A 16,696-nucleotide genomic window follows, 5' to 3' on the forward strand; every position below is an offset into this window, starting at 1 on the left:
CTATCCGGATCCATCCCGCTTCTAAAAGCAGAGCTGCCAACTCGACGCATTCAGCGCGAGACTCTTCACACGCTCACGCCACACATCCGTTTTCTCACGCAGAGAAAAATCGCGGAGCAAAGAGGACACGAAGACCGTCAAACAAGACAGAGCAGGTTACTTTTGATATGAAACAGGAGAACAATTGTGTCACAGAACGTTACATTTAAACCATTTAATGACCAGCAGCATGTTAGATGACTAAAACAAATAGATAAAGAGGAGTATTTTGCTGAATATGTGCACTGCACTTTTTTACATATTTATTATATTTTTTACGTGTGTCATTACATAATTGTTATTATAATGAAAACCACATTATATTTGATTTAATTAGTTATTTGTAACCTTTAATAATACCAGCTGATAGGGCTCTATATATGGTTACATAGCATTATGTGAGATATTTTATTTTTCATGAGAAAAAAATAACATGTGGGCTATCTACTGTAGCCTTCCTAATATTTATCCAAAATTAGTCAATATTGAATCAAGATTTAAATCAAATCCCAAGTATTGAATTGAAATCGTTAAATTTGTGTTAAGCAATACGAACAGTAGCCTACCAGTCATTGTACCATGTAATCATTGTAACATGTTGTCACTAAACTTAATAAAATTCAGTTTATTTACCAAATGTTTTGACAATCACAATTACACCTTGTGATGCAAGTTTTATTTTATTTTTTGCATCCTCCCCCCCCCCAATCCATTTGTTTCTCATGTGCAATTAAAATATCGTGATAATACCGTATACCGTGATAAAAGATCACTCAATTAATCGCAGCATGAAAATGTGATACCGGCACATGCCTACGTGTGTGGTGTGTTAAGGCTGCTCTCGTCTGCTCGGAAGGACGTCGGGACCGCTCCGATCTCAAATCGGGGATATCCAACATGTTGGATTTATTTGGCCCGATTTCTTCTCGTGTGTGGTGTCCCCTGAGCAAGCAGCCTGTGGACTGTGGAGTGTAGCCAATCAGAAAGCGAGGTGACGAGGCGGCGAGGAAACACCGGGAAATATAATCAAAACAGCCGGCGGCATCGCGCACCAGAAAGTCCGGTGGACGTCAGAGATCATCGCCTTTTCTTTTGATAACGTTTTTTTTCAGTTAAAAACAAACTACAAACTATTGCCACTGCATCCTCTTCGTCCGCCATGATTGTTTACTCTGAAGTCACGTTTGATCTCGAGGTATTTTGCGCGATTTCCCGTCTGATCTGGGAATGCTCGGGAGTCAAATCGGTTCATGTGTGATGTGTTGATTTTGCCGTGTGGCTGCGCACACTGTACGACCAAAACTGTTAGACCCGTGATTTTTTATCCCTGTGTGTGGGGTCTCTCAGGTTTGGAAAATCGGCAGACAATTTTAAAATCGTCCCGTGTGAACCAGGCTTTAAGATACTAAGTTATTAAATAATTTGATGTCGACTGGCATGAATTAATTACAATTCTACTCTATAGCATCTCATCAAAAAGAACAAATAGGCTAAATATTACATGACAATTTATATAATATTCATATATTCTCTCTCTCTCTCTCTCTCTCTCTCACGCACGCACGCACGCACGCACGCACGCACACACACAACCGTGGTATAAGCAGAATAATTGATTCGCTTTGGCGTAGGCGTATCAGTGCATAATCAGAGGGTAGCGGATCTGCATTTCCTGCCTGAAGATGAAGGCAGGGGCGCAGCCAACCCCCCGGGAGGTAAGGACAGGACCATCCTGGTGGTGGTGGGGAGGGTGGAGGTAATTGTTTGCATCAGCGTCAGCGTCTGCGAACTCAAACATGTGTAAGTACCAATCTTTTATACAGCAAGTATTAGGACATGATTGGATAGATGTGAAGGTAATAAGTGACGTAGTAATTGAGTCTTCCTGGCAGAACTTATGCTAAAGCTTTCATGTCTTAAGACCTTTCATTTTAAAAGTCCATAAAACTCCCTATGGATGTCAAAGTGAAATGTTGGAAGTCTTGAATATATTCAGTTCAGTTTAGGGTGGCCAAAATTTGCAAAGAGCAGAGGAGATTGGAAAATAAACTTCTTTGAAAAGATGGATTTAACTCAGCGATCTGGATATAAACAAGCATCATTAATATTGAAGTTTGTCAGACACAGACTGTTGAATGATGAAGCTGAAAAATGGAGTGTTTTCAAAATGGGAGCATGTGTCATAAATCTAATAGAGAAATAGATGAGGAGAGTCAGAGCTCGAAAGTGTTTGTTCTTCTGCTATTCTCTGACAAAAAGAGTAAAGATAATCTCAAGTCTGGATCTGCTTGTGCACTCCTGCATGTTTACAACATATAAAGACATGAAACAATATAGTATGATTTCATAATTTGTAATTTTTCAGTTTAATCTTCAATTTTGTCATTATTTATCTAGCCTCATATCGTTCCAAAACCCCTGACATTCATTGTTCTGTGGATCACAATGGGACCTGATTGACAAAGCTTTTTTTCCACATAAAAAAACAAAAGAATACAGTGACCAGTCGCTGACAGGCTCCAAAAATTACAACAAAATATTATGAATGTAGTTCAATTGACTGAGGTATTTTGAAAACTTGGACTACTTTTTCGCAAATAAATCAATTGAGATAATGGCAATTGCGATTGAAACTGCAACTTCCAATTTGGCCCACTGTGTCTTTGAGCAACCATCAAATCCACTTAGGAATCCACTTAAAAAAAAAAAAAAAAAAAATGTTTACCTTGTGTCCAATGTTTGCCTCAAAATCGTTCGTACATTTTGTACATTACCTCTGACAGTTCTGCTCTCCAGAGGCTCCATTTAGAGTCTCTATTGTATCAAATCTGTCTGTTTTTGAATTCATTCTGTCTAAGTACTGAATTACATAGGTCTTCATCTTCTCATAGAGCTCTAGAGTACTTCCACTGCACTTTCCTCCTTTCTGATATGTAAAGTGATGATGACAGTCCACTGGCCCACAGGGCCTTGTTCTACCTGCAATGTAAACGCTTGGTTGATGGTCCTGCTGACATGCTTCTGTTGATATTTGTGCATGTGAAGAGTGCGTCTCTAATTAGACTTGAGTGTTCCTGTCTCTGGCAGACCTTTACAGTAAAGGGCCATGGGTTGTTTGGAATTATTCTGGTCCTAAAGAGAGCAGAAGGTAGTGGATCTATGGCAAAATGGACTTCTCATTGCACTTGGTGCTGTAAAAGCAGCAACAGTCTTTTTCTTCTATCTGACAGCCTCTGATTGTCCTTTACCTGCGCACTTTCCTTTGATGTAATCTGCAATTTTCTGTAACTCCAGCTTTCTCATGTGTTATTTACTACTGAGCGTGGATTTGAAAGCAGTGCTTGCGCACGATGCAATCATCTGAAGCCCATTCGGCCGCCGAAAGAGAGTCTTACATCATGTCTTTAAAAATATACAGAAGTATACATTCCCACATGCCGTTAAAGGGAAATTGATATCCATTTGGTGTCTCACGATCCCTTGTGAAAAAGAAGTACACTATAACATATTAATTGCAGATAATATAAAGTTAGGTGCGATCTGAATGTATTTTTATGGACACTTAATTGCATGCTAATTGCAATTAAATGACAATATAGGCCTACCATAGTTTAAATATATAATAGATGAATTTAGGAGCTGTTTACACGACACCGTTTTCAAATAAAAACAGGATCTGTTTATGCGTTTTGGCCGTTCATTTACACGACTACTAAGTTTTGGCGGCCTGAAAACGCAAGCTTTTAAAAATCGTTTTTTGAAAACGATAGCATCGTCGTCTTCATGTAAAACAACAAAAACGCTAATTTGTGAAAACGGGTTTCAAAGAGGACGTTTTTGAAAACGGTATCCGTGAAAACAATAAAAATGTGAATCTCTGAAGACGATGACGTCATGCACATGTGTATTACATGTTCAGTCTACAGTGTTTCATCGCCATCTAATGGCTTGGCAGCAGAATACAGCGTTTTTAGTCGTTTTCACGGATCCGTGTGAATGGGGATCGTTTTAACAATGGTATCGTCGTATGCGGAAGACTCAAAGTAAACATGTCTCTGTTTTAAGCATATCTTTGTCGTGTAAACGTACCCTGAGTCATTTTCATAGATCCTTGTGAACAAGGAACTTGTTGTTACAGACTACGTTGTCGTCTGAACACAAAAAAAAAGTGTGTAAGTAGTCCCACTGAAGTAGGACTTAAAAATATCTTATACATGTCAGGTGTATGTTCTATTTGGTTTGCCATGTTGTGTCTGGTTCCTGTGTTTCCGTTCAGTTTAGTCCCCTCCCTTGTTAGTTACCATAGTTACCCATTGTTTTCACCTGTGTCTTGTTTAGTTTCCTTTGTTTGTCCCTGGCATTATAGCTCTGAGTTTTCTGTTCAGTTTGTAGTTGCAAGGCTACTTATGGTCAACAGAATGTTCAAAAGGGACCATCAAAATAAAGTGTTACAGTTGGTTCTCGTTTGTATCTATCGAGGTTTGATATATAATGTTTTGTTTGTTCATCACTGATTAGTATTATGGCAAAGTACGTTAATGACTGTGTTAAGAAATATTCATTAAAGTGCACTCTCTTTAAGTGGACTTTTATTTAATTAATCTTATATTATCTGCAAGTGATTTAAAAATCTACATTTAAGATTTGAAGTACACTACATCCAATTCAATTAAGAATATGTATTATTTTAAATATTACTTATATAACTTATATAGCACATAACTTATATTATATATAATTATACATATTTTATATATAAAAAAATTAAAAAAAATCTTAAATATATACATGCATGTGTGTGTATACACGCCGTCGGTGTATGAATGGATGAATGTGAGGCTATGTTAAGTGCTTTGGTGGCCATAGGTCTGTGAAAGCGCTATATAAATGCAGTCCATTTACCATTTTACCATATTTACATATACAAAATAATTATACACAGTACACACACATATATTTTGTAAACACAAACTTTTATTTTGGATGTGATTAATCGTTGCCCAGCACTAAATAAAATACAACTAACCATTATCATGCATATTTCAATAAAAGCACAGATGAATTAGCCATTTTGGTAACACTTTATTTCAATAGTCCACTTTAGACATTCTACTAACTATAAGTAACTTTGCAGCTACATGTCATCTAACTGTCATTAGAGTATTAGTAAGTTGTTTTAACAACTTGTTTCATAGGCAGAAAGAATACATCAAATTGGACATGGAATTGCACCATTTTTGCATTATGTATGCTATACATTGTCATGGACTGTGTGTGTGCCATCTGAAAGTGATACTTAGAGAAAGGGGATAAATATCAGTTAATCCAGATTTCTATTCTAAATATAGGAAGTACATGCAATGTAAGTGCAGAGAAAACATCCAAGGCATATAATCAGTTATCATGCACTTCCTGCACCAGAGTAACAAATATCGCTATACTGTCATTCCTTCATCCAATACCTGAGAATCACATACATTGTTTGAATTACCTGGCCAATTCTTTAAAAGCACATTCTGCCGTGTAGCATTGTTGGGCTATATCGACAACAAGGTGACAAGCATATGAGAAGAGCAAAAGAAACAAATCTATGCTCCAAAAGGAGACACAAATGAATACAAATGACATCTCTCGCTGCAAGCAGGAGGCATAAATCAGGTTTGGATTAATATTGAAGGCAGACTCCCATTTTTTACATTAAGTTATATGCTCAAAGTGGGGACCATTATAATAACAAACTCAGTGCTTAGTGTGCTAACTTAATAGTGTGCTCCGTCAGTGTCAGGTTTGAGGTGAACTTGAGGAGGAGGACAGGGTTGAGGAAGAGACGATGAACGCCCTTGTAATCCACCTCTAAAGTCCACCCGTATATGGAGCACTTAGCCTGAATACATCCACTTAGGAAGTTTCTATCTAAATAAATGAACCCCAGCTTAGCTAAGGTTTATTCGACCGCAGAACAAGGTTCCATAGACGCATAGTCAGTCAAAGCTTTGTAGGTTTTTAATTGTGCCAATCTTTGTGAGTTGCTGCTTTTTCTGCTTCAGTGATGGAGAATCACACACTGTCACAACACAATGTCACATCGAGGTAAACCACACGCTGACCGAGCATCAAGTAATTAGCCCCAGTTTAATACATCTCTGCCTCTACGCAGCCAAGATATTCACTGCTCCTAAAAATAAATGCTGAGATGTCCCTCTGCCGGAGATCAAGAACCCCCGGTGCCATGGTGTGACGTGCTGCCGAAGGCTCCAGCTGTCTGGAGCCAGTGTACATCCCCAGTCATCTGTAACAATTACTACAATCATTAATATTAATGAGCTTGCTTTCATGGTCGCAGGATAATAACAATGTGCAACGTGGTCACAGCCGTGAAAGTCACTTTTTAAACTATTCTTTGTAAAGGCGGCCCATTTTACTGGTCATTTTCTCGAGCTAAATAATGCATTATGGGAGAAAAAAAGACTGTATTTAAAGAATTTATAAAGCATTTAATTATGAAATTATTGCACATTTGCATGTAGAAATTCAAGTTATTATTTAAACAGGGTTCCCGCGGGGTCTTAAAAAGTCTTAAAAAGTCAAAAATTCTGAACTTTAAATTTAAGGCCTTAAAATGTCAAAAAAACGGCCAGATTTTCATCCGTGGTCTTAAATTTCATTTAGTCAGGTCTAAAAAAGGTCTCGCCAACAGGCCGTTCACATATCGCATCTTTTGCGCGCTCAAGTTCGTTCAAATGTAGGCGCGCGCGCGCTCATTATTGAAGCGACGCACTCGTTTTTTTTCCAGGCGCAGCGAGATAAAAAAAATCTCAACTCTTCAGAATGCCGCAAACGCACCGCAGGTCATGTGACAAGAACCAACCAATCAGCTTCGCCCCTTTCCGTAACAACATTGAAAGCTCACTCAACTGGAAGGATGCGGGTGCACCCAAACACTACGGGTGTTTTTCTCTTCTCCGTAAATAACTCTTGAAGCAGAGCTACAGCAAGCGTTTCTCGCCGGTGGAAATCCATTAGCCACTAAAACTTCTTTGTCATTGTGGAGAGCGCAGTGCATGGTTGCATAGCAACGACAGACGCCACGGGAAAATCCGACCGAATTTTACAATTAATAATAAAAGATAAGCTAAAGTGCATTGTAAATGTCAGTAATTTATCTTTTTATAAAAAAATGATTTAAAGTCTGAAATATGTGAGGTTTATCTTTTTATAAAAAAAAAAAATTGTCTAAACTTTATTTGAACTTGTACATGTTAGTATATAACATGTTGCAAGACACTTTTAAAATCTGCCTATCATTTTTAATGGTATTATTTTAATGTTTATGTAAACAAAAAGTGCATATTGATGCTAATTTTATTTGTTATTTGCTGGTTTTCGACATTGTGTAGTATTAGAACTTTTTGAACAGGATTCTGTGATAACCGTGGTCATTTTTGTCACTATAATCATTGAAATGAAATGTTCATGCCATTTCATCTCTAGTTATGATCAACTATGATCAACCAAAATCAACTAATTATGTGGGGTTTTTACAGTATAATATGCATGCATAGTACAATTTTCTATACAAAATAATTGTTGCCCAGCATTAAATAAACTGCAACTAACCATAATCATGCATAATTTCAATAAGCACAGATGAATAAGCCATTTTAAGCAGATGTAAACATGAACAAGTTGCATGACATGTCCTTATCCCATGAAAAATAGAAGAAAAAAAATGACCAGGCTGTTTACACAGGTTACATTTGATAATGTGTTGGTTTGGTATGTAAAAATGAAGCAATCTTGAAGCAAAAACAGTTTAGTGCCACTGCTGACATAAACAGTTGAATATGTGTATTACACAAATGGGTGTTTGATTAATTGTGTCTATGAATATAATGTAAACTGCTCATCTTTTTTTTTTTCAAAGCAAATACATTGGCAATGCTTCTTAATATCCTGTAGAGCAAACTAAAACTATTTAATATTACACAGAAGGGTGTATAAGAAAGCAGAGCGAATTTGATAGAGGCATAAAGGCAGGAGCTGAGGGAGTGCACCTCTATAGACACATTGTGAAAATGGCCTCTGTGGCCCACTGGGGTTATTCTATTATCCTCTGTAATGTATAGGAAGCATGAAACTGTGACTGTTGCATGTGTTTGGTTCGCAGTCCTTTGAGAGGAAGAGCTCATGTCAGCTCTGCAGAAAGTACGGTTCTGTTGCCGAGGCAACCCCGAGCTACAGTAGGTCTGGTGATTGGACTTTGGGGAGAGCAGCCAGTTGTCACTGCAGCTTTAGTGAAGACATGTTTTAGTGATTTCCACACTAATGATCTTTTTCACTTCAGATTGTATAAGTAAAAATAAAAAGGTCAGGAGTTCCGAATAAACCACTTATTTTTGCACAACAGATGCCATACTAATGCCACACAATATTTGTGTCGGCAGAAGTATTTGGAGATAACTAAAGGTAGTGATGCTAAACATTCTTCAATTTTTACAATTGTTCGGAAGCTCAGGGAGAGTAATGAGCCATTTACCAGTAGCACTAGCAGCGTAGCTTGACAAAATGTTGTATAACATTAAGTCTCAAAGTATTGCGCTCACAGTTGTACTAAGTCAGTTAAGGCAATAATCAAATTGAATTGAAAGTGCATTTGAGTTGTTTCAGCAAGTCAGTTTGTTTAAAAATAAAATTCACCAATTTATTTCAGTCATCACTTATTAATGTTCCCAGATATCCCTGAGACTGTTTTTTTTTTCTCAGTGCAGTTATGCTTATTTATTTTTTCTGTTTTATTAGTAGTATTCCATATGAAGTTATCTATCTATCTATCTATCTATCTATCTATCTATCTATCTATCTATCTATCTATCTATCTATCTATCTATCTATCTGTCTGTCTATCTATCTATTTTTATTTTATTTATTTATTTATTTTTTTTTTAGGTAAATGCTATGGTATACATAGAATAATAATAAAAATGACAATTTTGCGAGTTTATATCCTGAAATCCTGATTTTATATCTCGCAATTGTGAGAAAAAAAGCCAGAATTTTGACTTTTTTTGTGCAATTCAGACTTTTTCCTCGCAATTTGAACTTCTTTTCACAGAATTCCGAGATAAAAGGTTATCAAAAGTTTGTATTCAGTGGTGGAAACAAGCTTCCATAATTTTCTGTGTAAACAGTGATAGATTTTACTTAGTTTTTATTTTATTAAGTATAATTAGAAATAATTTGCAACTTATTCATAATAAGTCCAAATAATGATAGATGATATTCACACAGAATGTAAACAGAAGTAATATGCTATTTGTACTAATTTGTGGGTTAATGGAAAAAAAGTGCCTTTGGCAAACAAAGTAATGTTATTTGATATAATTTTTATAATGTTCAAAAATGTATTTCCCCCTCAAACAACTTTAATATAGTTCATATTTTTGTTTGTAACTTGTAGTGTATCTAATTGCCTCTCCATAAGGGTTTTGTCACTGCAGTGTAGACATGCAGTTCACTGGGTTATGGTGCCCCCATTGGTGCTTGTGTGTATTTTACATTTAATACATAATACCACAGTGCAAAATTTACATGAGGATGCTGCAGCAACTGACTACAAACTACTTTAAATTATGAGTAGCTTGTAGCTTGGCAGGCTACATATTTAAAATAGAACACTAAGATATCAACCCCTGCACATTCAGTTATTTTAGCCTTTGCTTTTCAGTGAGAGCGCTATGACCTTGACTTGTGAGATTGAAAGCTTGTGAGATCTGAAAAGCAGCTTCAGTCCTGAGTTTACTTTAGTGCATGTGTTTTAGGGGGTTGGGGATGGACGACGTAGAAAATCAAAAAGATAAACATGCAGGTAGTTGACCTAGGGAGCTACTGCTGTGCAAGTGGCTGAGTTGCCTTTAAATTTGCCCAGGGACATTGTAGCGATAGGTATAATACACCTGCCAGTCCCGGTAAGGGTTGGGCCTCTGACAGGAACATTCTGTTCTCCATTTAAACACAAAGTGCCATCAGAGTGGAACAGAGCCGAAAAATGCTTCCATTCTCCTCAGAGTATTTCAGAAGACCTCTCCAGAGAGAAAGAGATAGCTCTGGCATATGGAGAGAGCATTACAATGCTCAGAGAGAGAGCGTGACAGAACACAGAAAAAGAAAAACACTTCTAACTTCCATCTCTCTGAGCGGGGTCTCAGTGGGAGACAAATTGATTGTCTCATCTGGTTGGAAAAAGTAGATCTCTGGAAAACTTGTCCTTTAGACTCCATTGACAAATTAGATATTGATTAGTTGTTTACAGTTTAGAGAGCAATGCCAAGATGGTGCATGACAGAGCTCATGGTGGTCCACCCAATAACAGATAACCATGCCCCAAACTCACACCATTGGTTGAGACAATTGCTGTTTTGGTCTAGTCAAGATACCCAACCAAAAAGAGCAGAAGTGTTGAGAGTGCCACAGAGCCAGAAGCTGTGCCCTAAAATGTGCTATATCAGTGGTAGAAAGGTGCATTTGTCGAACAGATTATTTTATTTTTTTTAATTAACAAAAAAATCTGTTCAACACTAGCTTTCTATGACCAGTAAGAGCACAAACTGAATCCCATTTTAGTTAAAATTTCGAACCGTTTTATTATCGCCTGACATTAGCTAGCTTGCTTAACACTAAGTGCCAGGATTCATTGCCACTACAGATAATTATGAAATGTCATTATGCGTGTGGGGCATATCCAATTATGGTAATTAACTTTTGATGGTGGGCTATGATCCTGACATGCCAAGTGATGTATTCATTTACGGCTTGTGGTGTTTGAGGTTGGCACCAGCTAGCATTAGCATCTGTAGCTTTAAAAAACACATATGATCATAAATCTAACAACATTTAGTGAGGCTTATGCAAGAACAAGAAACAATTGTTTGCATATATAAAATATTTGGTAACACTTTATTTTGATGGTCCCTCTTGAACATTCTGTTGACTATAAGTAACTTTGCAATACATGTCAACTAATTCTCATTAGAGTATTAGTAACTGTCTGCCTAATATCGGCTAACTCTTTATTTTGATTGTTCCTCCAACATTCTACTGACTCTAAGTAACTTTGCAACTACATGTCAACTTATTCTAACCCTAACCCTACCAGTCTACTATTACTCTACTAACACTCTAATGAGAGTTAGTAGACATGTACTGTAGGTGCAACGTTACTTATAGTCAACAGAATGTATTAAAGGGACCATCAAAATAAAGTGAAACCAAATATTTTTGTGTAATTATGAAAAACAAAAACAAAACAAAAAAACAGATCATTTTACCTAGGAAGCAAAATTGTATACTTTATAAAAAAATTATATTATATAGTTTTTGCAGTACTGAACAAACGTTAACCCTTTAAAACCGCACGTATCATATTTGATACACGAGTTTCTAAGACATATATTGAATCAGTGAGAGCAATACTTTCTTTGAAAACCTGTTGCATCTATTTTGATACGTGTATTCTGCCATCTTGTGGAATTTCATTGTACTGCAGGCAGTAGAGGGGTGATTTTTTAGCTTTTCAAAATGGCGGCTGCGATTGGATCAAGCCAGACGCTTTCGGCAGGAAAATAAAGGCTAATTTCAAGTTGTTAAGGTAAAAAATAATATTGGATTGCGCCTGATATAATAAATTTAACACTTTCTGAATTGAAATAATGCCTAATTACTTAATAATTTAATCGTTAAATTACAAGTAAATCGTGTTGAAATTGTGTATCAAATTTGATACTGCAGGTATTAATGGTGCTTTATGTCTAAACAGTAATGTCAAAATGTAGTAATGTTATCTACTTTATGACTACCACAATGCAAACACACACAATATTGGGATGATTCAATTAATGGCAATTAATGACTGAAATGCCATATTAAAATATATATTGTGTTAAAAATGCACATATTAAATTTTAAACTGCAGGTATAAGGTTCTTTATCCCTGAATAGTCGTGTCACATTTTTTTTTTTTTATGTAATCTACAATATGCCTACCACAATGTCATCTTACAATACATTTAGGTTATTTTTACAGTAACAATTCCTCTAAAATTATAATCAATATGCTGGAATCATCAATTTTTTTATGTGTATTTTTAGATGTCAAAAAGATTAGAGGAAGAAGAGAGGAAAAAAAAGCATCTTCAAAATGTAATCGACATAATAATGGATGGCAATTCAAGTGACCTAGAGCAGTTAGAGGAAGAGGAGGATGATGATGATGATGAGGAATGGATTCCTCAGGCCATGCATGATGATGGAAGTTCAGACAGCAGTGATGAGGAAGATTATCAAGTCGAAAGTGTAGTCCAGAGCAGCATAGAAGTTGAGGTCCCAACAACACAGGACACATTCAAAAAGAAGTCGGTGAAGGATAATGCAAAAAAGAAAGAATACAGATGGAGAAAAAAAACAATTTCAACCTCCATCTGTCGATTTCATTGCATCTGATGAGGAAGGGACAGAAGACATGTGTAACTGGACTCCATACATGTATTTCAAACAGTTTGTCACTGATGAAATGCTACAGGAAACGGCAGAACAAACAAATCTGTACAGCGTACAAAAAGAGGGCAAGTCAGTAAACACAAATGCCAAAGAGATAGAGAAAGTTCTAGGCATGTACATGCATATGGGGTTAGTACAGATGTCCTGTGTGAGAGCATATTGGGAGATGGACACAAAGCTTCCTGCAGTTTGTGATGTAATGTCTCGAGATCGGTTTCTGAAATTGCTCACACTGATTCACTTTCAGGACAATTTCAGTGTTTCTGATGATGCAAAGAAAGATAAACTGTGGAAGCTTAGGCCATGGTTACAAAACCTGCGAGAACAGTTTCTTTGCATACCTCCTGAAGAATGTCATGCAGTAGATGAAATTATGGTGCCATTCAAGGGAAAATCTCATCTACGTGTCTACATGCCTGCAAAACCACACAAATGGGGTTTTAAGATGTGAGGACGTGCAGGACAAAGTGGCTTTCTTTATGACTTTGATGTTTGTCAAGGTGCAGAACATCAAGACAGAGAAAAATCAGAAGTGGGTGTTACAGGAGAAGTTGTGCTGAAAATGACATCAACACTTCCAGCAGGAAAAAATCACAAGGTCTTTGCAGACAATTACTTTACATCAGTTCCCCTGGTGCAGCACCTAAAGGAGAGAGAAATCCACTACATTGGCACAATCCGGATGAACAGGATGGCCAACTGCACCATGATGGATGAAAGGGAAATGAAGAAACATGGAAGAGGATCAATGGACTTCAGAGTGAACCAGGACAACAACATCATTGTAAGATGGTTTGACAACAAAGCAGTGAACCTGATTTCTTCATTTGTGGGTATTGAACCTGTGGGAAATCGCACGCTGGGATCGCAAATCCAAAACTCACATAATGGTTCCCAGACCAGCCATCGTTGAAGCATATAACAAGTTCATGGGAGGCGTCGATCTCCTTGATATGCTGTCTGCACTTTACAAATTCAGCTTCAGATCCCGAAGATGGTACATGTAAATCTGGTGGCACACTGTTACAGTGGCAGTCATCAATGCGTGGAACCTCTACAGAAGAGACCAGAAGATGCTAGACCCCAAGATGAAAACCATGGCTCTGCGAAGGTTTCAAGCTTTGGTTGGTACTTCACTCACAAGTGCTGGAAAGGCTAAAAAGGTTGGCCGACCACTATCCTGTCCAGAAGCAGCTCCATCAGCACCCCGTAAAAGGTCAAGCTGCAGTGTGCCCCTGGATGTCAGAAGGGATGTCATGGATCATTTTTTCCAACATGGGAAACCCGACAAAGATGCAAGCATTGCACCAACAATCACTTCTCACATGTGTACTGTGAGAAGTGTAAGGTGCATCTTTGCCTGAACAAAGACAGAAACTGCTTTCGTGACTACCACAAAGTGAAATAAAAGGACTGGAAAAAAGATCTATGTAAAGAAAAAAAGAGAGAAAAACTGCCTAAAATGTTCTATGTTTTCAAACTGTTAAAGGCATAATAGATTTTTTGTATCTAAAATCTACACTGTTGTAAGCAAAACGTTCCCAAAAAGCCTGATGTATCAAATGTGATACAAAAAATATATCATAAACAAAATGAGTTGGCAAAAAAAAATTTTTTTTGGTTTTGATTCAAGGCTTAATAAACATCTAATTTCCAAAAATATATAATTTTCTGCCATTTTTTTAATGTGTCAGGCTTAAAAGGGTTAATGGTATGCTGAGGTCCCAACCAGTGGTGTGTTTCCCACAAGCATTTTTAGCCAAATATGGTCACAAGTTTCGTCGTCCATTTTTAGCGCTATTAGCATAGTTCAATGAGTCTGTGTTTCCCGAAACCATGGTTCCAATGAACATTCGCAAACAGCATTGCAAAGTTGTGTGGTAGGAAGGAACGTCTAGGTTATGTATGTAACCCTCGTCCCCTGAGGAGGGAATGGAGATGTTACGTCAGTGAATGACGAAATGGGGGTTTCGCTTAGAAGCCTATCACCTTCGAGTTCTACAAAATGAGCCAATGGCATGAAAAATGCCATGGGTCTGCAGAATTTGCATGGTGCAACTCCACCCCACCGCGTGGGTATAAAGGTGGAGCGCTGGCAATCTCGCATTATGTTTCCTCGCTGAGGAGCCGAGACTGAACTACAGGCCGTTTCAGCGGTACAGCGCTTGTGGCAGAGGGACGTAACCGAGACGTTCCCTTTCGTTCAGTCACTACGAGTTACGTTAGTGAATGACAAAATGGGGGTCCCAATTCAATCACGCCACATCGGCTGTGCCCTGCGCAAGACTGAGCTCCTTGTTGTGAGACTAGCACGGACCAAAGGCTAGGCTTAACGCAGGAATACCAAGGTACACTGGGTAATAAATCCCAGGAGGAATATGTAATACAATGCCTACCCGTAGGGAGGACTTAAAATACACATATGACCCGAGACAGGATGCATATGGAAAACTCAGAGGTATCCAGCCAGCAGGGTGGGATGTTTCATCCTCAAGAAAGAGGGAAAACACGAGCTCGAAGGAGACTTACCGTGGAAATACACATGTGGGGGTCACCCAACAGAGGAACCATGCACATGGAACACCTAGCCAATCACAAGGGCTGAGCAACAGGGCAGCACTCTGGTGACGGCATCCTCGGTGTCGGAGGAACTCAGGGTCTTAGAAGGAAGAACTCATCTGAGTGAAATAGCGCACACATCCAGTCCGTGGAGTGGAATGGCGCAGCAAGCGATGACACAGAGGGGGTCCTATTACTGGCCACTGGTGGCGAGTACATAAGAGGACAATGGCTCCACTCAGAGATTATAGAATCTCGCAAATGTGTTAGGTGTCGCCCAGCCTGCAGCTCTGCAGATGTCTGTCAGCGAGGCGCCATGCGCTAGAGCCCAAGAGGAAGCCACACTCCTAGTGGAGTGGGCCTTCACACCAAAGGGGCATGGTCGAGAAGCAACCCGAGTGGCGTAGCTGCGGCTGCGGATGCCGTACCCCAGGAGCCTCTGAAATAACTTCAGTGGAACGCACTCTTGCCCTTGAATTGTCTCAGGCAAGTCAGCAGTGACTGCGCGCTCGATCGTAAGCTGCATGCACATGGCGACCGAATCGATTTCCATAACGAGAAAAGAGATCCTCTGCAGGGTTTGCTCTTTTCCCTGTTGACACGAAGGCCCAGACGGGCGAGGTGCCGGAGCACCAGGTCCCTGTGATCGCAACCTGGTCTCGAGAGTGAGCTAGGATCAGTCAGTGGTCAAGATAGTTCAGGATGCGAACCCCGTGTTGCCGAATTGGCACAAGGGCTGCCTCGACGACTTACGTGAAGGCGTGAGGAGAAGGGGCTAACCCGAATGGGGGAACCGCGTACTGACTCGTATGAATTCGTACAATTTGTCTAAACCCCAGTGACGGTAGGTTTAGGGGTGGGGTCAGGGGTAGGTCATTCGTATGATTTCATACGAATTGGGCAACTCGTAAAATATGTATGATTTAGCAAAAATCGTACGAATTTGTACGAGTGAGGTTGTATGAATTTGTACGAATTAGCTACCTCATAAAATTTGTACGAATTAGCCACCTCGTTAAATTCGTACGAAAAAGAAGTTATTACTCCACCTCTTGCGTGACATCATTAACCAATGTGGTTGAACGACAAATTAGCGACAGTACGGTTTTGGGAAGCAGTCGTGATTTGCTAGTTGATTTCTTAAACGAAGAATCGTACAATGATAGTTAAGCAGCGGGTTACGTTGTTGTATGGGAAACGCACCCCAGGATGGTTTGATGGTATTAGACCGATTCTGGGCATTTTTAAAACTGGTCAGACTCGGAGACCGAGCTAAGAAGACCAGTTAAACAAGACCAGTAAACCACCTTAGGCTGTATGGGCTGATCTTCTCTGCAGGGAAATGTCCTCCATACCCAATGAGGAGATAAAAGGAAGCCAGGGGAATAAGGTCAGATTTAAGGAGTAGATTCTGATCTGGAAGCTCAGCACATTTTCAAGAAGAAGGATTGTGGCCTGATGCTGAAATGCAGGCGTATCACAGAACCCAGATCCGACAGAGAGGCTTAGCGAAGCATTACTCTAAATACATAAATAATACTCTCTT

The 16,696-nt window shown here is 38.7% G+C and overlaps 1 protein-coding gene across 2 annotated transcripts in view; it reads left to right on the plus strand.

The window, feature by feature from the left end:
• The window catches only part of tafa5a (TAFA chemokine like family member 5a), a 169,976-nt gene that overhangs the window by 106,432 nt on the left and 46,848 nt on the right, over positions 1 to 16,696 (plus strand). The window lies entirely within an intron of this gene.

Source organism: Leuciscus leuciscus, assembly GCF_965113295.1.
Source record: "Leuciscus leuciscus genome assembly, chromosome: 4".
Classification (NCBI taxonomy): Eukaryota; Metazoa; Chordata; class Actinopteri; order Cypriniformes; family Leuciscidae; genus Leuciscus; species Leuciscus leuciscus.